Source organism: Gopherus flavomarginatus, chromosome 1, assembly GCF_025201925.1.
Source record: "Gopherus flavomarginatus isolate rGopFla2 chromosome 1, rGopFla2.mat.asm, whole genome shotgun sequence".
Taxonomy (NCBI): domain Eukaryota; kingdom Metazoa; phylum Chordata; order Testudines; family Testudinidae; genus Gopherus; species Gopherus flavomarginatus.
Genome location: NC_066617.1, coordinates 81594071 through 81620922, shown reverse-complemented (window position 1 = coordinate 81620922; position 26852 = coordinate 81594071).

The following is a 26852-nucleotide window of genomic DNA, read 5'->3' as shown; positions in this document are numbered from 1 at the left end:
ATTTGAAGAGACACTCCAGGCCTCAGGTTTATTTTTTATTAAATAATCTTTAAACCCAGCCTAAAATTTAGGTTTTCTTTGATAATTAAGTCTTAGGAAACTAAATGTTAGTAAAAATATTTTCATGATTTTGTTTTGATTAATAAGTGGGTCCTGGTAGTCTATGGGAAGGAGAGAGAAGACATACCCTCAGTAGATTTCAGAAGGGAAGAAGGACCCCTCTGTCCATCAAGAGGAGATAATAAGCCACCAGCCCTCCTCAAGATAACAAAAGCAAGGAGACCCCTGAGGAGGGTCTGTCAGAAAGTTTGTTGGTGAAAGGGGATTCTCTGGAGATGAAGGGCTGCAACTCTTTGTGAAGATCTCTGTAGACATTCACATTTTGGATGCTTCTCTGAACTGAACCTGAAACCTTTGATGTTTCCCTCTTTTTATAGCTAGCTTAGCTTGATCTGGTTAGAAGGTTTACTGGATGCCTCAACATCTATTTTGGATGCTTGGGTTAATGATGGGAGTTTTCTGGGGGTTTTTTAAATGTACTAAGAGATTAGCATGAGTGTTTTAATAGGATAAGATTACCATTTCAGTTGAACAAGGAAACCTTGATGAGAATAAAGATTCCTTACTCAGGTGGGCTTTGAACTCAAAATCATATCTCAAACTCATTAACCTGGTTCAGAAATAAGATTGAAATAACTCTAGAGGCATATATTAGCTAAATAATGACTAATTATAGGTGGGAATAACAATGCACAAGTATTTGAAGGGTATAAATGCCGAAGAGAATTAAGGTAACCAAATACAAAGAGCATATCACTATAGCTTATCTACATCAAGGCCAAAAATCTAAAGACGGTTGCCTAAATTCCATGTTTAGGTATCTAAGTAAATGGCCTGATTTTCAGAAGTGCTGACCACAAAACAATTTCTGTAGAGGTCAATGGGAGCTTTTTCGTGCTCAGTCCTTTTTGAAACTCAGATGAGAAATTCAACTAGGTCAAATTCTGTTGACCTAGTTACTGCCTCTCAGACATATAGATTCACTACAGTGACGGAAAAAGATGGCTTGGATGACCTAGTAGATCTATTTGATATCTAAATTCTGATTCAAAACTTAGAACCAGAAATGGTGACTTCAGTGGGGCAAATATTTCACCTAAAACTCAGAGTGAAGTTTTGCCAGAGCTACTCTGCTTCTTCTCGTCTCCAAAGGTAATAACTTAAATTTAGTGAGTTAAGTAGGAACCCATTATACCTGGTCATTCTACAAAAATGGAAATAAACATTATATTGCATTAATGATGATTCTGTTGTTTCAGTTTAATCTACAGGTTAAACTAGAGTACAAATCTTGTTTTGTAACATTGCTTATGCTACCAGAAAATAATAGAAATATTGTGATGTTTTGATCATTGGTATGTCATACATATTAAAATATATTTCTGTGGTATTCTAACCAATGTAATTTATTCATAGAGGAATACACATTGCACGGAGTTTACTAAGAGTAACACAGTTGTAAATAAGTTTCATTACATGTTGGACCTCAATATTTTCTAAATGTTCTAAAAACTTTCTTTCTTTGAATTTAGTCCTAGAGCTTCTCCCAGACAAAGACGGAAAAATCTCTTCATGAAACCATGTAGTATATAGTAGTAGAGGGATAGTCAGAGAACTGGAAAATCCACAGACTCCATTTTGCGTGTTGAAATGATTTACCCTAATTTGGCCTAATAATTAATTAATTAATTAATTAATAATAAAGCTCAGAATTGAAGGCCTTTGAAAAAAATGGCTTGAGAAATATTACAGAGACTTTTCATTTTAATATGACACTGTAAACCACACCATCCAGTGCCACATTCTCCTCAGTAACTCTGTTAAGTAGGAATAATTATTCTCACAATATGCTTTCAAACTCCACAGGGCATTCGCCACAGCATATGGTTTTGACTCTGACAAGCCTGCTCCTTTGCTTTAAATTGAAATGGTGCATGGTATACATTTATAAATAATATTACTGCCTGGAGTATAAAAAATATTTATAGTTTATGGCTAGAAATTGCATAAAAACCCTTTCCACAATATATTTTTTATTATTCCATAAGATTGAACAGTAATTTCACAGGCTAATAAAACAGCAATGATATTCCACATACATGTATTATCCAACCATTCTGACCATGGACTTTCACTGGCATCAGCTGAAACTAATTTGAATCTCTCATTAACATGCACATCAATGTAAACCAAAAACATGATGTTAAAATTGTTTTTCCAGAGAATAAATAGGATGTATTGCCTGATGGTGATTGATAGTCACTTTCTTTCTGCATGAGAAGGATTTTCATAACTTATCCATCTCTCCAACACTTATGGACTATGCAGACCTTTTCACACCAAAACTATGTAAAAAAAACCAACAACACAAAACAACAAATATTTCTTAAATCTAAACCACATTTTTTTGTTCCTCTATCCTGCGGCTTTCAATAAGCCATCCATATAGGAATGTGCACATTTATTAAAACAAGAGGTTATGTTGTTTTAGTATTTGTACTTTAGTCATCCTTAATTGTCAATTGTCAATAACTGAAATAGATAATAAGTCAGAGTCTGTCTCCCCTGAGTGAGTGCACAAAGGAGCAAGAGGACATACGGAAGTAGACAATACTTTGTGCAGGATGGAGTCACAGTCTAGTCCTTGAGTCACTTGAGAACAAGGGGCTGGAGAGTGTGAGACTCAGCAGCAATGCTAAACATTCCAAAGAAGGCAGGGCAGAGGTATAGCCAGAACCATGACTCTCCTATGCATTAATTAGCGGTGTGTAGCCAGTGTTGAGAAAGAAACAGATGCTGTACCCCGTAAAGGATCTTTTCCTGCTGTACCTGGCAGACTCCTATGTGCTTAAGCACTCTTATCAGCATGCCCTTGGCCAGTGCCACTTGAAAACTTAACAACTATTTGGCCACTGTGTTTTGAGACCAGTCTGAGACCCATGTGCTGACCAATATAATCTCTTTATATCCTGGTGCTCACCCACCTGCCTGTCTAGCTATCTGGTTTCTCTTAGATTGTAAACTATTTGAAGAAGAAGAAACCATCTATTTTGTTCTGTCATTGTACAGTGACAAGTACCACGATCCATGACTGAGTGCTCCAAGGCAATATCATAATACCTTAAAATAATAATAGTAGTCAGTTTCCCTGTCCAATTCAGCTTTGGCTGCTAGAGCCTGATATAGGCCCTCAATCTTTATTTTATTCATCTGCCTGAAATACAATAGTCCAAACATTAACACAAAACATTTATGAAATGAAGAAAACACCAATGGCTTCTCCCTGAGAATGCCACCATGATGACATTCAAGATGAGTTACACATAGAGATGTACAGTCCTTTAGGGTCAATCAATATAACTTAGAATTGCTGGTCACTGGATTTGTTTTAATGCCTTTACTTTAGTGCTGTGTTTTGAATGAACCACAGCAATGTTTGAAGACAGAAACATCTTCTAAATAATTAACTTCCAATTAATATTAGCATTAATGTTGCTATTGATTTGAAGATGACTTCAAAAGGAGCTTTTAAAAGTTGGAGCTGTGCTCTTGTTGCCTCTATATGATGAATAAAGACTTGGAGTTTTTCAAATTATTGTTTTAAACCTTAGAAACATCTCATGACTCTTGCTTTGTTTTGCTAAAGGATTTTCTTGTGAAATGTGGAACAACAGGATCAGACACTTTTTTTTGTGAGCACTTATACCATAATAAAAGGATGAGGGTGTTGAAATTATCACAGAGAAATCTTTGTCTGAAGTACTCAAAAGAAATTGTAGTAAAATAGCTATTAACAAAAACAACAATCCTAATAATCTTGTCACTTGTTATAAACTAGGAGTGACTCCACTAAAGATAATGAAGTTAGAAATAGTGCAAAACCACTAATAATCAGGCCCCAGGGCTGTGTCTACAATAGCATTTTTCTTCAAATTTCCCAGGGATCACTATCACCTGTGCAGAGCCATCAGTAGCAGCAATGGCAGGCACTACTAGCATTCTGTCCACTGCCTCAGCTAGCCCTGCTCAGAGTTCGCCTAGATAACATGTCCATTAGGCTAAATGCCAGCAGCCACTGGTGACCTGAATATATTAGAACTCCCACTATGGCTACCACTAATGTTGATTGTGTAATGGTGGGAAATTTGAAGCAAATGCTGGTCTAAAGATAAGGCCATGGAGTTTTGGGCATTCTGACTAAAGAGACTTAACCTTCTCAATGCTCAGCTTTCTGTCTCTTGACTTTTCACCTTATCTCACTAGACTACAGAGTCTTCCAGGGTAGAAAAGTTCTGAATTTCTAATGTAGAAACAAATAGAATAACCCCACCCTAGACTTTTCTTTTCTTTTATCTTTTTACTTTCTTCACAAAAATCTTTCAGAGCTTCTTTACAAATCACAATAAGCCTGAAGCTCTCTCTTTTACTTACAGCTCACATTTTAAAACAATTCCTACCTTGATTCTATCCCACAGGGGAGGCAAAATGCTGCTTAGAGTTCCTAGCTATTGAGGAGTATGTCACCTTGTCGGAGGACACAGCATGCTCTAGCTTTTGTGGCCAGTCACCTCTCCTGGCGTGTGGAGGGGGAAGGTTGCTGGGGGAAGGGCTTGTCCCATCCCTTCCTTTCTCCCTTTGGGTTGGTTAGTTCCCAAGAGAATTCTAGCAAAAGCAGTCCCGGTCCCCATGAAAGCACAGAGGTTGCTGTTGGCATAGGAAGGGAAATGCCATCTTCTTTCTTACCTGGGCCCTTGGGTACTACTATCTTGTAAATAAAAACAGTTCACCACTGCATTCCCACAGGCTAGACTTGCTGAAATTCTGTTTAAATGGTGCAGGATATTAGGAGCACTATACTTCTTCTAACTCCCAAACAGTCACTTGATGCTTGATCCTGCACCCTGCATATCCTTAAATCCTCTTAATGATAAAGGACATTTTGAGCAAACAAGAAATGCAGGATTAGGCATTTTTGTGCCTTTTCCATTAATAAAAACTACCCACATTTTTGAAGCACCCCATAAGTCACATTACTGATCATCTCCAGGTTATAAGTATATAGGAAAGTTCAGTGATTTTGTTGCAATTATTTCTGCTATGTACATAATATTGGTAACAAATGTGAATGGAAAATACAACCCGAAAGCCAAGATGTGTTGGGTTTGTTGTTGTTTGTTTGTTTTAAGGCTCTGTATTGTCTCATTCTTGGGACCACAGATGTCAATATTTATAAATAATAACTTATTTGATAATAGTCATGTAATATATGAATTAACTTTAATATAAAATAAACCCTTAACAACATTAAGTAGCATTGCTTTTATATCAATACAGGATTCAGTTGAAATATTGATTTAGAGGCACTATGGTAAAGTTGTTAAAGGCAAGGCATCCAACCAGTGGAGAGATTTCAATGTATTTAGAAAACTATGCAAACCTGACAGTGAAATGCCCACGATCATGTAATATGCTAACTTTTCCTCATCCTTGCTTAACAAACCATTGATTCAATTAACTAGTTCAACGAAACTCAAACAAAAAGGTCTGTTATTTAGATGGATGTGTCATTTACTCAAGCACATTCTGATTTACTACATTAACTTAGTATGACTTATTGTAACAAGTAAAAGAATGGATTTAAAATACTTTTTAATTTAAAGGAAAAATATGCAGACATGAAATTGGTTTTGTAGATCAGATCTGTTTAATTTAACTTCATGGCTTTATCACATCATTTTACTTCTTTGAAGCATGCAGGATATATATAGCTTTTCTTCAATACAGGAGTGACTTGTAATAATAGAGTGAGGGAGATGGGTTTTGGACTGTTTCTTCCCTCAGTCCTGTCTGTCGTCACATCATCACATTTCCAGAAAGAAGGATAGGCTGAAAAATGGCTCTGACTAAGCCCTGCTTAGTGTTTTTTCATTGTAAAACTTGAAAGTGACATTCTAGTATCAGGCAGCTGCATTTTTTTCATTCAGACGCAAGGGAAATGATATGAAGCTGAAAGAAACCACAACTCAATCACTTGCCTTCCACTTAATTTTTCATACAAATTTAAGGTCAGGTTAGGGCCTCGTCACCAGTGAGGTGTGTGTAACATTAGAACAGCTACAGTAATCCTCAGAACGTGATTGTGAACAGAAACTGCGCTGGAGTTTGCTCTCAGTTAAACTGCTGTAAAACTGAGCAACCCCACTCAGGTGAGTTAAGTTGCTCTAGATTTAACCCAGTGTATTGTAACTGAATGCAGAATATGGCTTTTTTTGCCTAAATATTTAAACAGTCTGGCTTCAGAGCAATGCAACTAATAGGTTACTAGATATTTTTTCACTAGATAATAAAATCATTGTTCATAAATCAGTGCTTGTTATTATCATGAGCAAAAGCACAAGTTTTAATTGTGAATTAAATTTTGGCTACAGCAATGCTTAATGACTCACAGTTGGTAAAAACAAACCCTCTCTATTGTTTGCTCCCTGTTAAACATGAGGGATGCGATTATTTAAAGACAAAACATATATATCAAGGCAAAATATTAAAGTTGCATAGGGGAACAATGCTGCACTGGCATAGAGATAGAATAGATCCATCCAGACTATCTCTACTTCTATGTAATATTACTTGCAGAAATGCAGTGGCAGACCTAAGTGTGGGGAGAATTGAGTTTAACTAAAATCTGCAGAATTTAAACTTTGATTTTAAAAGAATTAAGATTCTCACCCTTATGGCTGAGAAGAAAACATTCCAAACATTAATGAAAACAGTAGCTATAAGGGAGTTGTGAGCTGTCCCTACTCATCACAAAGGAGTGTTAACTCTGAAGGTTGCCTCCGGAGAATCATTTAAAAGTCAACAATGCTACTTTGAATACTATAATATAAAAAAATCACCATTATAATTCCCCAGCCATGTATGGAGAGGGACATGATCCTCTCTCTTCAAATCCTGTGATAAACAGAAATGGACTAAAAGGATCAGATTTCAGGAGGGATCTAGATTGGTGAGGGATCAGAGCATCAGGAATGCAAGCTGAGGTCTGGCTGTGGACAGCCAAACAGTATGTAACACTGACCTCTCAGTGTGTTTAGTAAAGCTGTTTCTTACAGTGTTGCCTGCTTACCACATCATTTATAGTTAATGAAACACCATGAAGCCTGACAGCAGGACCAGGCATAAGCATTATGGAAACTATGTAGTATGCCAGCCTGGTTCTTCACTGTGTCATACAGTTACTTTTGAACACCAGGCTTAGTCTGTTACACACACGGTTGCCAGATTACAACTACAATACACTTCACACCATCAAACTGTGATACTGCAGAAAAATGAGCTTTATCTACATTTGACACGAACTTAATGGAGCTAAGATTTTAAAAACTCTACAGAAAATGTCCACCTCTGCTATTAGTCAGCTGAACCAGTAATGCCCTTAGTGTAGGCAAGGTTTCTGGGGTCAGACCTGGTTTTTCCGCTACATTAATTAAAATTTGTAAAAAGCAGAGTTTGCTGACATGGCAGTAAGTCAAGCAGAATCTACCAGAGCCTTCCCTACATTAGGACCACCACCAGTAAAAACATTTGAGTAATATTTCCTATTGTACCCAATGCTCATTTCTCTACAATGGTGGTTTTCAAACTGTGGGTTGTGACCCAAAACTGGATCTCAGAATGTAAGCCACGCAGAATGTAAGGTCATGGTGGCTCTGGACAGCACCGCTGACCGGGCCATTAAAAGTCCCATTGGTGGTACAGCCTAGCTAAGGCAGGCTAGTTCCTACCTGTTCTGACACTGTGTTACACCCCGGAAGCGGCCAGCAGCAGGTTTAGCTTCTAAGCGGGGACAGGGAGCACAGGGCTCTATGCACTGCTCCTACTCCAAGAATCGACTCCATACTCCCATTAGCCAGTTCCCGGTCAATGGGAGCTGGGGGTGGGGTGGTGCCTGTGGGCAAGAGCCGTGCAGAGCTGCTTGTGCTCCTCTGCCTAGGAGCTGGACCTGTTGCTGACCGCTTCCAGGGCACAGCGCAGTCTGTGGTGCCAGGACAGGCAGGAAGCCTGCCGCAGCACCCCACTGTGCCACTGACCAGGAGCATCCCGAGATAAGCCCATTGCCCAACCCCATGCCCCAATCCCCTGCCCCAGTCTGCCCCCCAGAAAACTGGTGCTCCCCCAAACCCCTCATCCCTGACCCCACCCCAGAGTCTGAACTGCCCAGCCTAAAGCCCTGACCTTTCCCACATTCCCAACCCCCTGCCCCAGCCCTAAGCCCCCTCCCACACCACAACCTTCTGCCCCAGCCCTAAGTCCCTCCCATTCCCCAAACTCCTCTGCCCCAGCTCTGCTGGGTCATGGGCATCAACAATTTTTTTCAACTGGGTTGCCAGAAAAAAAGTTTGAAAACCACTGCCCTACAACATTTGATAGTAGCTTTGTCACAAGCAGCTTCCTGAGTATAACTGAACAGCTTACTCAAATGTATATTTTCTGCAAGCACATTAACTGAAATCCTGATCCCATTAAAGTCCATTTTTTGGCCATTGGTTCGAAGGGGGCGGGGTGTCAAGGTTTCACTCTTTGAGCTTTTGGGGCAACAAGAAAGGGGCAGTGGGTTACAAAAGTTGGGGTTACTGGTGAAAAACAAACTATAGACATTCAATAAAATAATGAATCACAGCCAAATGGAACAGCACAAAAGAGTAAATAATTACCTGTTTAGGAGCTCAAGGAAGATTTGTTATAACTATGTATAAAATTATATGTCAACCATGTAAACGTATAACATATTTTATTTGTTATACTAACATTTCCTGTGAAAATTCATGTAAAAAAATCAGTATTGAATAACTTGTTGCCATTTCCAAATAAGTCCATACTATTGCAATTTTTTATTTTATTTTATTTTTCTTTAGTTTTTCATAATAACTCTCTTGCTTAATACTGGCTTTCAAGGAAATAAGGAAATACAGCTGTTTCTTGTAATTTTCTCCAACCAAGTCCTCTGTTCTTTCCTTAACATGATCCAAGAATCTAACATGTGGTGCTTGAGATACTTCTGAACCCAGTATGCTCTCCTGATGGCTAGATTTACCCATCAGTAACATTTGCTTACCAGCAGTAGTATATGAATGAGGTGAAATTTCATTGGCAGAAGCATATTGAAAATGTGTGTGTCCTGATTTGTTACATCTGTGTAAAACCTCATCCCACTCTTCCCCCCCAATGCAATTGTATTTACTTTCTTTTAATCTTGCAAAGAAATTTGAAAGTAGAAAAACTGACCCCATGTTCAAAGTCATTATCTGAGACAATGATGTTGTAGACTTCTGTTTTTAATAATGTCTTGCAAAACAGAGAACATCACTAATCATATTCATAGGATAAAAGACAAGCAGATTTTCTAGTTTCAAGCCTGTCTGAAGCCTAGAACATTTCACAGGCTTGTAAATGCTTACAGACACCATCCCGTGACTTTACACAAAAAGCTTAAGCAGTGATGAAAAGGGCAAAATTAAAATTTTCATTTTAACATATAAAATATTTGAAACCTGACTTTATTTTACTGTTTGTAGATGGAAGGTAGCATAAAATTGGACTTCAGGCTCCCCAATATTATTTTCTACATGCTTAAGCTTTTATTTCTATGCGATTTAATTGGTATTCATTCCTACTTTCTTCCTATTGGTCTATCCACATTTTTATATCATACCAATCATCATAGTAGCTGAGCACTTACAATTCTGAATGATTGTTGGCTGGAAATAAGAATCCACAGTAGGTTCATCTGTGCATAAATATTTCAAAAAAGTGGCAAATAGATCTAAATACTTTTGAATAAATGAGTGAGATGGTCCTCCAGAATTCCTGAAACTTACCATATATTAAAAATACCTACATAAGCACTATTTGAAATTTGGTCCTATCTAAATCAATGTATTCCAGATTGAATCTGAGAAAAGAAAAAAAACTCTACAAAATTGTGCATAAACATCATGTACCAATTCAGCAAAATATACAAGCTTTGATTTCAGTGTAACATAAGCACATGCTTACATGCTTTCTGAGTTTAAGAAAATTGTGCTTTATTCTGACACTTTTCAGGCAGAAAAAACTAAATTAATAAATTAGATAAGAATTATTCACCCTGACTTAAAATATATAACTATAGACCCAGCATATGTGTGTATGCAGAAAATACTTATAAAGTATATATAACTTGTACCTTTCCTATAGTATATTAGGCATATTGCAAAAGTTGTAAATTATAAATAAATATATGCAGAAGAATCAATTTATAATCTTATCATTAAACTAGTTGGATCCATTCCTAACAGACATGAGGAAGGGAGGAAACACACTGTAGAACCAGATTATATTTACATATTATTATTATTAGTGTAACAATTTATTTTTTACTGATGCATACACATTATTTGGCTCAAATTTTCTCTTGGATGCACACACAGCTCCCACTGAATCAATATAAATACATCATGTGTGGCAATGCTGTATTTCAGCATCATGTTTCTAGTGCTAAAATCATTGGATATGTTTGCTTTCAAATTTATTGTGAACCTTATGTTTCTATAGCAAATTATTAAATTCAGCAGTGCCCTTTCTGAAACTCAGTAGGTTCTTAGAGTAGATTACTAGTTATCTCAAAAAAAAAATTTTTTTGTATCCTTTGAAACTAAAAAAGAGCTAAAATCTTGCGCATGTCCCATTGAAGTCAAGTATCTGAGTAGAGTTTGGTGAAATTTTTCAGCCAAACATTTTTTGGTGAAAAATACAGATTAGATGACACTGAAACATTTTGCAAATTCATGTTGGCTTTGCTTTATTGTTGATTTTTTTAAAATCAAAAAATTTCAACATTTTTAATGTATTGATATTTTGGTTTGAAATAACGTTTTGTTTCAAAATTTTCTTTAAATTAAAAAGCACCTCAAAAATGGTCAAAATTGAAATGAAACATTTTGATTTAGTCAAAGTGAAATGTTGCATTTGACCGAAAGTGAACCCCTTTTTTAACTTTTCAATGTGTCTAAAATTTAGAAAATGTTTGTTTTCAATCCAACCTAAAACAATTTTTTCCAACTTTTCAAAATTGCCAACAAACTAGAAAGTTTTTTATTCACACAGCTCTAAATACAAGCACCCAAATGCCCTTCTCTATGTCAGTCATTAGCTTTTGTACCTTTGTCAGATCTTTGTTTTCTTGCCTGTCCAAATTGAGAGCTATGTTGTGGGTTTACCACGAGTTTTGAACAAATCAGCCTCAGAGGGTCACAATTCGGTCCCTTGTTCCCCCGCTGCTTCAGCAGGAAAGTAATCTGTGCCAGCCCTTTATTTCCCCCTCTATGCTAGTTCTTCTGACCAGCACATTGTTGGGATTGTTAGCTCCCTGTCCACCTATTCCCTGCTCACCAATATGGGAAGTGGAATAGAACCTTCCTGGAAGTTGCTTCCCCATCTCTAGTGTTCTAATCTGTGATGCAAGGGTTAAGCAGTTATTTATGTGCCTTGATGAACTGGGGCCAGAGTGCTCAGCACCTTGCAGGATCAAGCCCTCAGTTCATACATGTGTTCCAGCTTTCTTTTCAAGACTGACAGTGATATAATCTTATTGATTTGGTACCAGATTTGAATCCCGACATGCTGAGTAGTAACACTACCGTGTGTGTGTGTGTGTTTGTGTGTGTACTGACAAAGCATTCACAACTCACATGTGCACCCTCACTGGAGAAAGTAAAAATGAACAGAAACTAGGCGTCTTGAAATTCCAGCCTTTTATGTTGGTATCCAAATGTACTACAAGGCCCCATTTTTTAATATAAGAATTAATAATAATCAGCTTTCTCTTCTCTCTTTGGGTTACATCCTGGAGTATCTCTGACCTACAATCCTTAGTCTTCACTTAGGGAAAAATCCCATTGGGTTTTGGAAATCTTGCCTGAACTCTCACTGGGAATTTTGCTTGGGTACGGACTGCAGTGTTGGACACTGCATATTTTTTTATGAGCAGCATTGTCTAAAACACAAATCCAGGAATAGAAATTACAATTTCTGAAGAAAGATTTGGTTTTGTTTTCCCTTGAGTCTGTTGAAAATTAAGCTCCCCCAAACACAGACCTCCTGGTCATTTCACCCTATATGTTGCAAAAATATCTTCTGAATTACTGTGGGTTCAACTATTGTTTCACTGAAAAACATGGCTTGATCCAAAAATGCTATTGGAAAAGGTCATCCAAATGCAAGTAATAGAGAGCAGTGCTTATTGCAGAATCCAATTTTGTGTTAATTTTTTATGCCTCTGTCAAAAAATTATTGCCTGCTATTGCAACCACATCACTATAGTAATATTTTCCACACATCTGTCATAGAAAAATCTCCCACATGATGTGTAAAAATCATCAGAAGAAGCATTCAAAGGCAAAGGACTATTTTAGTAGCAAGCAGCTGGGGTCTTGACTATGCTATTTGTGATTAGGATTGATATTTTTGAGATCTGCCCTTTAGCACCTGTGCTCTCCATTTTATTCAGATGATTAACAGGCAGCAATGGGTCTCTTATGGAGAAGTCATAGATATGTATTTATTTTCCTATTACACATAAAGAGCCAGAATCTGCATTCCCCTTCTTGCAATGAGGTCAATAGGAGTCAAATGCACGGTGCTGCTGAGCCTAGGATCAGGCCCAAAAAACATAAAATCATTGTAAGTGAAGGTAAGGACTATAGATCTCTTGTAACTTGTTGCTTTTTCTAATATGTCGCACCAGTCAGAGTTCCTAAGCTATTTCTACAGTGCTGTGATTCTTCATATTGGTGAAAAAATCCATACTATAAAGGTATTTTATACAGTGGCATCATAATAATCAATCTGTCATGTCTAGCACTGTTTGCTTGATTAAAACCCAGTTCATGAATATTGACCTTTTCCAGTTCCTTTAGCCAGAACAACAGGCTATGTTCAGTGAAAAGGCACTCATACGAAAAGCTATAGCTATAGCTCGAGCACTGACCATATGGGGGCATCTTCTTCATCTTCAGGGCACAAAACTGACAATTCATGCACCATTAACTACATGCGTGCCACCGACGAAGTGGGTATTCACCCACAAAAGCTCATGCGCCAAAACGTCTGTTAGTCTATAAGGTACCACAGGACTCTTTGCTGCTTTTACAGATCCAGACTAACATGGCTATCCTGATAATTAATTACATATTCATCTGTAATATCTGTAATGTATCACTGGAGAGGAGCCTCAATCCTGATACAGACAGCCAAGCATTATGGTTTTAGCACACTATGCAGCAATCCATATCTGCTTACCTGAATGCAAGATTGAATCCAATTTAAATTACTTAAATTTACCAGCATATTTCAAATCTAAATGAGTATAACCTTGGCACAACAATAAAATGAAATGTCAAGGTTCCTTTTGGATAGTCAAAGAACTTGATTTCACTGAGAGAGAAAGCAGACTATTGTTTTTCTTCTTCTGAGGTTAGTGTCATTTCCACATTTTCAGAGGTAAGGAAAGCCATGATTTTAAACAACTGCCAGGTCAGCCATGAACTGCTTTGCTCTAAATGCACTTGCTGATTTCTCTAGTCCTGCACCATTTAAATCAGCAAATCCTATTGGGGGGCTGAAAAATTTAATAATGCAAAATTGAACATCTGTCGTTAGGAAAACTGTACACTGAATTTTAGAAAGAAGCAATTCAGCATAGCTAATATAAGTGATTTTATGCTTTTTACTGACCAGCTGGTTCTAGATTCTAGAGCATAATGAATTAGTCACTTCTGGAATTTGTTTTATGGGAATAATTCAGCAACTATAAAAGAGATGGTTTCCGAATGTTAGTCATTTGGTGTACATTATTATGTGCCAGATCCTAGGGTGGCATAAATTGGCACAGCTCTGGGAGGGCCTTATTGGGTATTTATACAGCACCAAGCACAATGGGGTTCTGGTCCGTGGCGAGGGTTCTTGCGCACTCCAGAAATGCAAATAAATAATAATAATTAATGGAACTATGTTGATTTATATCAGGGTTTGGCAACGTTTAGCATGCAGTCCACCAGGATAAGCCCGTGGAGGGCAAGGCCACTTTGTTTACTTGCTGTGTCCACAGGTTCAGCTGATCACAGCTCCCACCGGCCACAGTTCGCTGCTCCAGGCCAATGGCAGCTGCAGGAAGCAGCAGCCAGCACATCCCTTCTCCCATACCACTTCCTGCAGCCCCCATTGGCCTGGAGCAGCGAACCTCAGGTGAACCTGCAGACACAGCAAGTAAACAAACCTGCCCGGCCCACCAGGTGACATACCCTAGTGGGCCACGGGCCAAATGTTGCCAATCCCCGTTTTATACCAACTGAGAATCTGGCCCTTTACAGGCATTTCGACTTAAGGTTCCATATATACACTCATTCTAATGACAAAATAATTATTTGAATGTTGATTTTCAAAGTGGCACCTTATCATAGGTAGCAAACAATTATAATTACCAATTGTAACCAGAAGATTTCAGAGGTCCTTACCATCTAGCTCAGGATTGCGCCAGAAATCTTTAGACTCAACTTGTGCTACGGTTCCAGATACAACTCACTAACTGATACGCCCTTGGATCTAGAGCTGATTGAAATTTTCCAGCTGAAACTGTCGTACCAAAAAACAACAAAAAAAGGAAAGAAATATGAAAGCGAGATGGAAAAACAACTTTTCACCCTTTTCCAGTTGAAAACAATAAAAAACCCACTTTTAATAAAGTGTGAAAAATAGAGTTTTTTCCACTTTCCCATATTTTTTCATCTTTCCCCCTTTTTCCAGTGTAAAGAATGAGGAAAAGTAAAATATGTGAGAAGCTGGGGACGGGGGACCAAAAACTGAAGATGGAAAATGAAAAAAAGGATCAGTTTTCATAAGCCAAAATCAAACATTTTAATTGAAATGAAACAAAAAATAAACAAATAAAACAAAAATAAAAACATTTAACTGGAAAATTTCAAAAGGGGATTAAAATGGGAAAAATCTGGATTTTCTGATCAGTCCTGCGTGGGCCTATTTCACTTTCTCTCGTTTACTTCTGGTCTTGTTGAATGATTCCCATGTTTTTACTCCTAGTTTGCTCTAATGAGTCTCTGAGTCTCCCATATCTATCTTCCAGCATCTAATTTTCTCCTCTTCCTTCCTCTTTCCCCTATTCCACTCCTCTGGCCCTTTTAAATTCTCCTTTGGCCTCATTATTCTTAGTGGTACATTCAAAATAGATGAACTTGGGTCCAAATTTAAACTTCACTTCACTTTTATGAGCTACTTTCCTTTACTTACAGAAGTGATTCCTCTAGAAGTCGTAATAAGATCATTTAAATAAACAGTCAAACTAAATTATCTCATGGACTTGGTTTCTTTCAAGGATATCAAATTTGTATATAGTGTTTTTGGTAGCATCTCATTTCTGTCAAAGGGCATCTCCATCTGACCCAATGAATCTCACTGCCTGGCCAGTGCAGATGGTTTTGCAGTCATAAATACACACCAGGCCATATATCCTTCACCAAGGTGTGTATTTATTTCCCTTGTACATCACAATAACATGCAACACAGGCTGATAGCAAAGATAGGCTTCGCTGCAGCCCTCACTTCACAGCCCTGCCCTGCCCTGCCCTGTCCTGTCCTGTCCTGTGCTGGCTCACACTCTAAGCTTCCTTCTAAGTTCCCCTTGAGCTGCCCTTTGCTTCTTGTTTCCTCCCCTTTTTTTCTCCCTGATTACCTTGTTAGTCCTGTGATTGTCAACGAGGTGCTTACTATCCTCCATCAGAAAGTGTGTAATTGCCCTCAGCTGGGTGTGCAACCTTCTCCAGGTTGCAGCAATGTCAATGATCAAGGTGATGCAGATAGCATCCTGTCACATGTCCCAACATTGCTGCAACACTAGTGTAACTCCACCACAGCTGGGACCCATGGAAGCACTAGTATCAGCTGGCTTCTGGCATTTTTACCCCTGTGTTCTCTAGGGACCATCTGTCTACACTAGCACGCCCACCATTGCTAGTAGCAGAGGATCTGCACCAGTGCAACAACGGCAAGGGTGGGAGAACTTGACAAATAGTTCAGTGTAGATACAGCCATGATGCCCAATAGTTACTCCCTTTCCATGCTTCTTTGAAGCTCAATTTTGTTGCCTTTACACTAATGCCTTATTCTGGGGGTACTAGTCTCCATATATTTTCATAATGTCACAATACTTGTGTTTTATTAAAAATACATATTCACCAGACCCCAGCAAAGCCATCGCAAACATAATCCTTAGACCCTCTGATACCTTTTGATTTTAATTTGCATGTATCATGAAATTGTACAAGAATCAATAGTAATTAAACATTATTTAATGTCTACTTATATTACTATATTTCTTAGAGGGGTTTGTGGATTAGTTGAATTAACAGTTACTTATACCAACTTCTGATTGTCATGCTAGGTGTTCATACTTTCCCAAAGCAGTATTAAACTGATCTTCTTGTCTTTGTTTTTCCAAGAGATCAGCTGTCAATTAGATGCATGCTAACCAGAATAAAAGGTGGATTGAAGGTATTAGCACCTCCTTTCCAAAGAGCGAGGACATGCTGAGTGCTCAGTGGCAATCCTGGAATGAAGAGAAGTGTCAAAATATTTGCTGGGCAGATATCTTGGCTCAGCATGCCCTAGTATCCTTCCTGGGCTCTCCATTAGGATTAGCTACAGATCCAGGCACAGAGACTATCACTGCTCTTAATTCACAAAGAAAACATTAATAAGTGGCTTTTAATTGGCTTCAGGAAAAAGTTAAAGACTCACCAGAGGGGGGTTCTAGATCTATCTCAAAGCGCACTGTGTGATGCAGTCTGAGTATTCTCTAAGGACAGATGATGTGAGAAGAAATTTTATTGGAAACATCCATTGCATCCCGTACTTTGCCCTAGATACCAGAAGAAAAAACACAGGGAACCCATAGGAAAGATTTGTATAAATCCTGGTTTCAATTTGTAAAATTTCAAAAGATATTTCAAACTAATGCCTTATTATGGGCCCAGTCCTTCAGTCTTTACTCAGGCAAAATTCCCATTGACGTCACTGGGTGTTTAGCCGATGTAGAGCTAGGTGAGCTATTTGCAGAGACAACTTATTTGATCAATTCAAACTCTCACAAATTGTCCACAAACAGACTTGGATTATTTCATTATTCTAAATTATTCAGGGAATGGTTTTATGGGAACATATTTCAACTTCTGGATTCCTCACAAGCTATTCACTGTAAATATCTGTCTAAGAATTTACTATTCAAAATTGCTTATTCAGGCCCATGTGATTGGTTGCCGAAGTCCTATGATGTTTATGCTCCTTGATGATTCCCAAACCCAAATGACATTTCAAAATGGCTTCAGAAGCACTTCTAGGGTGATTACTCCTGAGACTAAATATTCATGCAGGTTATCATAATACTTTCTCTTTCTGAGAATAATTTTACTTTCAAAACTGTTCTCATACAAACAACAAATAACAGGGGTTAGACAACCACGTATGTTCATGGACACTTTTCTGGATTGCTTGCTTTGAGTAAGCACTGCAGGATTTGGCTTTATTGACAGAAAGTTCTGAGTTCAACTGTTTTTGTGGGACTCCCTGAGATTTAGCACAGTGGTTTAGTCAGCACAGGGCTTAATCCTAGCTTTAGAATCCAAATTTTTTACTTCCTTTGCAACAGTATTCTGACTTCAGGCTTTGGCTATTGATCTTGAACCATCAAGGCACATAGACCTATAAATCCTCCTGTATACCTATGTGTAAAGGGTACTCTCAGTTATGTTGTATTCTGGCCTAACCCCCACCCCCACCCCCTCTCCTCCGAACAAGGTTTCATTTATAACCAACAGAGAGATGTTCCTTGGGAAACACTCTTCCTTTTACAATGTCTACCAGGGACAGGTGTATATAAGATCTGATAGTCTCAACGTATCTTATAAAAGCACTTTAATCTGTTGTTTGATTTTGGCTTAGGAGAAGGTACTGTCTCTTCTGCATCCTTGATGATTCCCAGGGCTTGAGGAAGGTGAGATTGTATTGAGGGAGCAACCTGTTTGCTTTTTACATTTGTCCCACTCCAGTTAGCAGAACAACTAGATTTTACCTCAGGCTGTTTGACCCTTTTCACTCCCTCTTTTTACATGAGTCCTTTTTACTGGAGCATAATTATTATATTATGCACAGTATGTTTTGCCACCTGACATAGGACCTGAACTGAAGTCCGTGATCATTTATCTCCAGCCTATATGCACTCTTGATAGGTTTTTCAGGTGACCACTGTAACATAAAACCTGCACTAGGAAGTCAGAAGCAGCTATGAATCCTGCATCTTTCTCTACTATGTTATTCAGGTCTCTTAACTTATCATTTAAAATAAAAAATCTCAGATTTGTTCCAGTGCAAAGAGGCATCAGACACCAATGCGGAACTGCTGCTACCGAAGAGGGCCTGAACCCTGGAGAGGTGAGAAGCAGCGATTTGCTGGTTGCCACATTTCTGGGGGCATGGACAGTTGAAGCACTTCTCTTGTACATCACATGGCCTTTCAGGACTCTTTAGCCTATAAAGCGCTGACAATCTCACTTACAAAAGATTTCAAAATAAGAAAAAAAATAGAAACAAGATAGAAAGAATGTTACATCTGGAATATGAAAAAATCAATAAGAAATAAGCTGAAGAAATGTACATCATATTTTAAGTAGACTGAATGTTCTATCTACCAGAAATCTATCTAGATTCTTTTATGGACCATTATCATGGTATTTGAGTCCCTTGTTACTGCCCATCCTAGGCCTTAGATCAATGTCATTATTTTGTTGGGGAGAGGAATTCTACATTTGCGAGAGAAGGAAAGATTATTTTGTGGGGAGAAGGAAAGATTATTTTCTTACAATTCTTTTTTAGATGGCAGCTGTCTGAAGCTGCTACAAGTCTTGGAATGTTAGAGGTAATCCAGGCAGAGATGGATTAGTAGGCAGACTGCAGCTGAAGAAATCAAAGGTGCATGATGAATGTAAATTAACACATGAATCTCATACCCACGTGTGTGATATATACAGATTTGGCAATTGTTTTGTAGTGCCCCAAATGCTGGTGGTCTTTAGAGATATTATCACTTACCATTATTCACCAGTACATTTTACAGTTGCAGTATCCTTAATTATTGTGTTTTGGTGTTTGCTCACTTGTTTGCTATTCACAGAAGAAATGAATCTGCAATCAGTCTCATAGGCATTTCCATGATTTAGCAACAGGTCTACTGCAATAATGAAGAACTATTCATGAAATTTGTAGTCAACAAAGGCATGTTTTTTACTCTAACGATTCATATTAGTGTTCCATGGTAGGTGGAGAAAATCTCAGCTTCAGTTTGTTTTCCTGCAGAAAGAGAATTCCAATGAAATTAACTCAATAAGTATTCAGGATGAAGCTGATCCCTTTGCAGAGGACCAACATGTGACCTATTTATCATTAGCTCCCACTTACATCCTCATGTTAGGATTTAAGTGGTGTATAGGGCTTGTATAGTCCTTTGTACAGGGGTGAAATTTAGGCCTGGTCTACACTACAAAATTACCTCCTCCTCTCTGTTCTCCCACTCCCCACCCCAACCCCGCCAACATAGCTATGATGGCAAAACACTGGGTTTAGATGCACCTATGTTAACAAGAGTGTTCCTATCAGCTTAGCTTATGTTATTAAGGGAGGTGGTGTAACTATGCAGATAGAGGAATTCCTTCTACCTTCTTACACTGTGTCTACAGTAAGGGGCTCTGCTGTCATAGCTCTCCCAGGCCTGGTCTACACTACGTGTTTAAATCGGATTTAGCAGCGTTAAACTGATTTAACTCTGCACCCGTCCACACAACAAGGCCCTTTATAGCTATATAAAGGGCTCTTTAAACCGGTTTCTGTACTCCTCCCCTACTAGAGGAGTAGTGTTGAAATCGGTATTGCCATGTCGGATTAGGGCTAGTGTGGCCGCAAATCGATGGTATTGGCCTCTGGGCGGTATCCCACAGTGCACCATTGTGACGGCTCTGGAAAGCAATCTGAACTCGTAGACAGGTAGACAGGAAAAGCCCCGCGAACTTTTGAATTTCATTTCCTGTTTGCCCAGCTTGGAGCTCTGATCAGCACGGGTGGCAATGCAGTCCCAAATCCAAAAAGAGCTCCAGCATGGACTGTACGGAAGATACTGGATCTGATCGCTGTATGGGGAGACAAATCTATTCTATTACAGCTCCATTACAGAAGATGAAATGACAAAGCATTTGAAAAAATCTCTAGGCTATGATAGACAGAGGCCACAGCAGGAACTCAGCACAGGGCTGTGTGACAAACGTAACGCAAAGCCAAAGAATCAAATGGACGCTCATGAAGGGAGGGAGTGGGGACTGAGGACTCCAGCTATCCCACAGTCCCTGCAGTCTCCGAAAAGCATTTGCATTCTTGGCTGAGCTCCCAATGCCTGAAGGGTCAAAAACATTGTCTGGGGTGGTTCAGGGTATATCTTGTCAATTTACACACACACACCCCTGTGAAGAAAAGGGAAAAAAATCATTTCTTGCCATTTTTCAATGTCACCATATGTCTACTGCATGCTGCTGGTAGACACGGTGCTGCGGCGCTGAACACCAGCATCTCCTCCCCTTCCTTTCCTGATAGCGGATGGTACAAAATGGTGGAAAACAGTCATCATCCTGTGAGTGCTCCTGGCTGGCTTCGGTGAGGTTGGCTGGGGGCGCCTGGATAAAAATGGGAATGACTCTCGGTCATCCCCAGCAGATGGTACAGAACAGCTGGTAACCGTCTTCATCATAGCAACTGGAGGCTGAGCTCCATCAGTCCCGCCCCCCTTTCGTTTCTAAAGAAAAGATTCTGTACTCCCTGGACTATCATAGCAGCTAGAGGCTGCCTCCCCCTCATTTTATCTCAGTAAAAAGTCAGTGTTTGTTTCAGCCAAGGCTCTGTAGTGTAGGCAAGCCCTTGCCCTCAGTGATGTGGCTGACGTTATGCTGAAAAGACAGAAAGAAAGGAAGACCAGTCCATTCCATGTCTTTGCAGAGGCAGAGGGATCATATAACTTCCCTGATAAATAAAGCCCATTGCATAATCAGAATGGCTTGAAAGGTGAGTAGAGCCCTTTAAATATTGTGAAAAAGGCCAAAGGGATTCCAAAATGTTTACAAGCAGGAAAAAAAAATAGCTTTCCATCGCTGGAAAGTACATTCCTAAAGGCAACAGAAACCAAGAATTTTGGAGTTAGAGGGCATAACCAAATCCTTTCTCTACTTTGGATTTTTGTTCCAATTTTATGTACATTTTGAAAAGTTGCCAAAATAGTCTAACTTGTCTCCCACTAAAATAATCTTCTATTCCCACAGCGTAAAAAGTCAAACAGGGATAAGTTATCAGGTAACATAAATAGTGTTTAGTGTTTTGAAATCATTGCCCCTTTATCTGAATGGAGGAACGCTGCCAAATACTGACATTAAGAGCAAGGGGACTTTAAATAAGACTGGCTCCCAGTCAGCAGAAGGATGGTTCTTTATCATTTCACCCAATACCTGCAGCACTTCTATTTTTCTTAAAATCATATTTTGGCTTTTCTCCATCTAAAACTTTTGCTGATCCTGTAGTACTGTATTTGGCACATTATTTTTCTTTGATGACTGTGGCAGCTACAAAACATTCACTAAGCTTACCAAAAAAAGAAAAGAAAAGAAACTGGGATCTGCTTAACATATGGTAAATTTTCTTTTAAATACAGTTACTGATAACAAGGATCACTTCATTAGCCAGATATAATGCTTAAGAAAAATTAATAGGGAGAGAGATTACAATCTGTTTTTTTAGCAGATCTGACCCTTTAAGGCAAGCTACTGTATACTAAGTAATATCTGGTGTTCTTTCGTTGTTTCCCAAAAGATATTGTACATGTCACAAATAGCTAGTTTAAACCAAATATATATATATATATCTATATATCTATATATATATAGATATATAGATATATATATATATATGCTGCTTGTCACTGTGTTTTGTTGTAGCAGCTTCCACCTTCAGCAGCTGTGATAAGCCTCAGGTGATTCCATTCTTCAGTCTTTGGAGGCTCACTTTCTGTAATGTACTCCCTTTACAGTACAGCAAGCATAGAGTTTTGGCTGATAATAGGGTGCTAATCTTCTTTTCTTTCTCATTCTCTTCCTCCTTTGCCAATACTGTCTCTCATGAACCCATCTTGCCTCGCAACTATTCACAAAAATTCTAGGACTGAAAAAAATTCCCCACCCCAGTTCAAATTTTGCAGTGGGCTGAGAAAGCCATGAGAGAGTCCAGCCTTTCTAGGGTGGTCTAGAAAAAACTTCCTCAAGAAAAAACTGCATTGCTATTCTATTACATTCCAAGACTTATATGTTTCATACACAAAGAGCAAAAAGATACTTTCAGTGAGAAATACTTGTATTTTAGATTGAAAGAAAAAAATGTAAAAAGAAAAAACAAAGTGTCCTTGAGAGAGCACACAGTGTGGATATGATCTTGTCAGCTTGTATTAAATTAAACTGCTAACTCTTTAAACCAGCTCTTTTTATACCAAAGGCCTGGACTACTGTGTCCAGGGGCGTCCATTAGGCCCATTACAAAGAGGTTTGGGTTTTTTTTTTTTGCCATGACTATAGCACTGTGGAATCCAAAAGAACTCCAAGACTACTGAATGATTTACTCTGAGAGAAAATGCTCTCAATAGCAGAGGATGCTTTCCATCAGAAACACCTCAGTCTTGCCCAGATTTTCATCCTGGTGCTTATTTGGCTGGGCATTGAGAAAAATGGAAGATGTAAAGTGGAGGTCACAAAGACTTAAAAGGACAGCAGCAGAAGAGCTCAAATGCTGGAGGTTCAAAACTTTATGAACTGGAGGCAGAAGATGAATGCTTGAGTCTCTAGCAAAATCTTGGAATCTGTGTACTGCCTTTCCTACTGTGTTTTCCTCCATTCTGGGGAATGCCCCTTAGTGGTGATCTTGAGGCAATTGCTGGTAAGGGAAGCACCAGAGGTACGTTGCCAGGGAGAGGAGAAAAGCTGCACAGAACCATGAAACCAGTGCACAGATGCAGGGCTTTTGTCCATATGACCCTGGCCTCTATCCCTTCAGAGCTAGAATGCCTGGATGTTGGAAATGCTGCATCTTCCCTGGAAGGAGGCAAGGGGCGAAACCTCAGTTCCAATATGGGTGAATCTCATTGAGCAAATCTTTGTGGAGCTTCCATTTCTTTGGTCTCCCTCATAATGAGGAACTGGGTGGTTCAGCACAAAAGGATTCAAATACCCCTAAATTAATCAAATTCATATCCACTTATGAAGCTGGACATGTAAAGGGGGAGTGGGTTTGCCCCTCAGATGTAGGATTTGCTTTAAAAAAAATAAAAAGGAAGAAAAGAAAAAAGGATAACAGAGAAAAAGTAGGGAGCCAAAGAGAGTTGTTGAATACTCTCGAAGGCTTACAAAGTTGATCTTGTTCAAAGTTAGGACAATCACAAAAGCAAGGGGCCCTCATGTTTCCCTAGTTTAGATCTGTCTAGCAGTAGTGCCAGTTCCTTCTAAGCACTGAGACTATGGACAAGATTCTGATGTCAGAAACACCAGTGTAAATCCAGGTTAACTAGTGTTAATCCAGGTACTCTGGATTTGCACTGGTGTAATTAGAATCTGGATCAGGCCTTGGAATATGAGCCTGAAATAAAATCCTGGATCTGAACACCCCTGAACAGTGAGGAAGTTTGGCTCTTTATGGCTTGGGCTTATCTCTGGAGACCTCTAGTAGCAAGAGTTTGAATCATCACACAACACAACTAAGCTCTTCCATGTAGAAGCAGGGTGACCATGCCCAAGTAATGCTAGGTGAACAAATAGCAGCATCGATCACACTACTTTTATAACACATGGTTTTGTTTATAAATATGATACAGCAGGATCCAATAAGTCATTATCAGGAGAAATTCTGAAGTAAAAAAAGCAAGTTTGGCACAAACAGAGTTGCTCTGGTTTTCAGTTAGATGAAAACATGAGAATTTATCAGAATCCCACAGCAGAATTCAGCAATTGTGTGTTTCTAACCATGTCCTAATTTCCTTCTTATTGCCAGTGGTTTATGGTTCTAGTGCTGCAGTCAGCAAATAGTAAGGGACGCTGTATTTGGAGGTTTTATTTTACTTAATGCTAGGTCTGGGCTTGTATTGCTTCTTCTGCAGCCGATTTGCATACATAAGGTATGTGGCATCTCTAAACGTATCATACTGATGAGACAGGATATATAACATAAGAAATTAATAGGCATGGGAAACTCATATTAAATATAAGCAAAACAATCTGTTATTTGTGGCCTGATTTCAAGCTGACTTATTCTGTTTCAGTTTAGTGAACAAACCACCGTTTAACCATTATCAGAGTGGGGGAGAATCTAAAATATCCTGTAACATGTTGAAAATTAAAATGCAATAAAATACTCACACAATGATTTTGAAACCCATAATTTTTAGGTAGAAAAAGTCAGAATAATAGTGCATGTTTGCGCGCATTCATGTGAATGTGTTTGTTTGGTGTTTTTGTAGCCTTATGCTAGTCACTTTAAATCCTTTTTCAGTTTCTCCTCAGTTCCAACTCCTGTCATGACAAATTCTGCAGTCCTTAAGCAAAACTCATGCCAGTGGAAGTTTTAGTTAATTAAGGGCTTCACAGTTTGGCCAACTGGGAGTTTGCCTGGGAAAAGGCTGAGTCAAATATAGAATTGGTTGGGAATTTTTTCATGGAAAAGGCTGATTTGTCAAAAACAAAACTTTTTGCAAAACATATCAATTTCTCAGGGCAAGGAAGAATTGAAAGAAACCCAGGGGCCAGCTTAGCTAGAGCAAGGACTTGAACATAGGTCTCCTGCAGCCCAGCTGAGCATCCTGACCACTTGGCCATATTGAGGTAGAAGGGCTCTCTAGTTTTTCATGAAATTTTTTTGAAATGTCTTGGGTTTTGTTCCAATGCCAAATGAAAACAATTATTGAAATCTTGAAATTTCCCACAAAATGGAATTCTTGTTTTCCACAAGAATGGAAAAATGGAATCAAGATGTTGAGATTTGGCCTCCTGGCAACAAATGTGCACTGCTCTGTGCTCAAAAAGAGAGTCCCTGGCTGAGACATAAAGTCCACTACTCACACATATTACTCAAAGCAATGCAATTCCGGCAGCAACAGAACTGGCAGAAACACACAGCCGTATGTGCTCTGAGAGTGTGACAGCAGCATTAGAAAGAAAGCAAGAGGCAAGAATGAACATGTGTACTATCCTGTCCCATTCAATTGAAGAATTTTGCCATTGATATCAGTGGGACCAGAATTTCACCATCTGCATTCAAATGATCATAAACTGTTCTTCACACAGCACTTGATAGAATGATTTATGCATAGGAGTAGTTTTTGTCAGATTTCTGTGGCTGTTAACTGATTTGTAAAGAGACAATCAACCTAGTTTCATGTGCACAAATTAACATCACTTATAATGTATGTTTTCATGTCACTTTAAACATATGCACCAAAAGCCATTTTGATTTATCCAGGAAAAACTCATTGAGGCAGTAAGTATCTTTTTAGAAAAATGTGTTCAACGCCTAGTAAAATGTAGTTTATATGGAAATTTTTCAGAAGTGCATTATTGGCTTAGGCACTAATATTCAAAGTGAGCTAGGCACTTAGGCATCTATATCTCATTGAAAATCAAGTACTTCTAAGTATATAAGTCAATTTGGCTCTAGACCACTTGGGTGCTCTGAAAATGTCACCCTTAATCTCTCATTGGGGCATCCAGATCCTATTACAGTACAAATAATAATTTTGAGAATACAGCCATTTCAAAAAATGTAGCCAAAGTTGAGTCTTCTAGTTATTAGCACTCTGCCTACTCTTCTTTCTTTCTGTGACTGACAAGCCACACAAAGGCAGCAAGCAGAAAATTTACATTATCATGGTATCAAGTATCAGAGGAGTAGCCGGTGTTAGTCTGGATCTGTAAAAGCAGCAAAGAGTTCTGTGGCACCTTATAGACTAACAGACATATTGGAGCATGAGCTTTCGTGGATGAATACCCACTTCGTCGGATGCGTGATCGTGGTAAGCACTTACATATCCTAACTGAGAGGGCTTAATGGAGTTCATCATCAGTCTTCCATACTTTAGAGCAAAGATCTAACCATTTTTTAAGAGGGGTGATGGATAGGCTCATGCTTTGTCTAGGTCCATCAAATAAACAGTAAAGAACACATTTCTCTTCAGGAATATTTTCTGTAAAGTGACTGTCTACTAGTATCACCGCCCTGGAGAGAGATCCAAAAGGCAAAATCTTGGATGTATATATTTCATGTTGCCAAATACACTTTTATGTTTCAGTAGGAAATACAATTAACATTACTCAATTTATGAATAATCTTTCCAGTTGTTTAGACTTATTTTTCCTACTATGTTTCCCCTCCTCCTTTAATTATTTATTCAGTATTCCCACAGAGAAGTAGATGATAGGGAAAGAATTATTTATATAATGGAGACTGCATACTGTATATAATATAATGAAACATTTCATAAGAAGTACTCTCACTCTTTGTGTTCACAAAGAATGGTTTTATCCTTCAGAGGGTCAGGTTTATCCAAAGTAAACAATGTCTGCCAG